Raw genomic sequence first — 2,159 nt, 5'->3', positions numbered from 1 at the left:
TTTCAAGTGAACACCCTTATAAGCTTACATAATTTCCTACCAATATGCTTTAAAACTGTCTTGAAAATTATCTCGACCTTATTTTTTTTTAAATGATTTCGCTATTTGATTAACGAAGTGTAAAGTAAATGTCTTTTGTGTGAACCAATTAACATTCAGGGACACAGTTTACCGTCAAGTCATTATCTCACAAGGAGGAACCTCCTACGTTTACAGGATTTTATCAGAAAGCTTACTATTTCAAGGAGTCTGTATGCAAACAGTGCACCCACTATCAGAGAAAAAAGTGCTTTCTTGTCTCAAAAGTAATAGGTTCACTCCAAAAGAAATGCATAGCATTTTTTTTATTCAAATTTTATTCTATAGCTTTGAACGTTTTACAGAATGCAGGTAAATCTATTGGGAACAAAATGTCACTTTTCCATATAATACTGTCTCTTTCATTTTGCCTTACACTACCTTGAAACAAGGTCCTGTGTACCCGTACCGTAAAAGTCTAGACCAGCACGTTTGAGCCATTGTTTAGCAGGGTTCACGACGGAATCATTATATTCAAGTCCCATTCCGCGAAGGGGTTCCTGCAGTTAACCAAAGAGATGGTAATTGTACGGTGCCAGATCAGGGCTGTAAGTAACGTTGGAAGAAGGGCCTGTATACCAGTACGGGAAAATTGTGACCAGTACGTTTGATCCATTGTTTAGCAGTGTTCACGAGTGAGTTCAAATCTCGTTCCGTGAAGGATTTCTTTCAGTTTACCAAAGAGATGATAATCGCACGGTTCCATATCAGTGCTGTAAGGCGGCTGTTTCAATGCTGTTCATCCAAGTTTTCTGATCTCGTCCACGGTTTTGTGACTGGCATATAGTCGGGCATTGTCGTGAAATATCACAATATCTTACTTATCCCGAAATGATCGAACGCCATGTAGTCGAGTTTGAACTTTCTTTTGGCTTGCCACATACGCGTCAGAATATTTGTGTTATGATGTCCACAAATAAGAGACTTTCTGAATCGGAAAAACCATAAATTTTCTGCCGAAATTCTTCTTGGGTGAATTCGCACGATACCACTACATTCTTTGCCTCTTCGTCTCCGGTTCAAAAAAGTGAAGCCATGTTTCATCTCCTGTCACAATTCTGGCAAGAAAGTCATTTTTACCATTTTCTCACTGTTCCAAAAGTTCGCTGTACACTGTAATTCGGGTTCCTTTGTGGGTTTCTGTCAACATCTTCGTAATCCACCTGATAACAAAACTTTTTCAACTCCAACTGTTTCAATGTTGTTAACACCCAACATATTGTTAGGCATTTTTGACGTGTGTGGTCTGCCGCTACGAGAAGAATTCCGAATATCGACATGTCCTCCTTCACCAGATAATCTGCTTGCCCATCTACTGCGATCGACAGCGGCATCTACCACACATTTTTCAAACGTATGTGAATATTTCCTACTGTCTCGTTCTTATTACACAGGAACAGTGTAACAGCACGTTTTTTTGACTGATGTCAACTGCAGCAGCCAATTTAAAGTAATGGTATGACGGCGTCAATAATGGGAACTGGTTTAATTAAATTTGACTACATTCTACATAAAATTGAATATAAAAAATGTAGTGCACATTATGTTTTCTATTGACCCTCGTACCTCATCATACCCCTCCCAAAGAATATCTCCACATCTAGAATGATCTAACATTAGAGTTTTCTGGTTTGCATATGGGTAGTTTAACTGTCGTGTACGTTCTATGCTTGCTTCTTTTTATTTATTTTATTGTATTTGTATTTCTGGTGGTGTGATGACCTTAATTTCACCAGAATAAATAAATAAACAAATAAATAAATAAATAAACAAAGAAACATAAACAAAGAAATAAATAAAGAAATAGATAACATTTTCTACAATACTTTCCTTCTCTGAACACGTAAGTACGAATTTTTGTATCTCTATCTCGCAAAAACTACGTTAGAAAACTAATAGGCATATTGCTCTCGTAAATTGGGCGAATCTTTTCAGTATGGTTGTACTTCCTTCCAGGCTGCCGCTGTCACTGTTCCCTCCCACTCCAGTATCGCGTTAGACTAGTCGGAACCGCATTCCTCTCAGCACTAACTCCTCAGAGGATGACAGTAGATGTAAAGGGAAAAATTGAGACTATATCG

The sequence above is a fragment of the Periplaneta americana genome, chromosome 13 (genome assembly GCF_040183065.1).
Source record: "Periplaneta americana isolate PAMFEO1 chromosome 13, P.americana_PAMFEO1_priV1, whole genome shotgun sequence".
NCBI classification, from domain to species: domain Eukaryota; kingdom Metazoa; phylum Arthropoda; class Insecta; order Blattodea; family Blattidae; genus Periplaneta; species Periplaneta americana.
The sequence above is the reverse complement of the archived record's forward strand: the minus strand, read 5'-3'. Positions refer to the sequence as shown.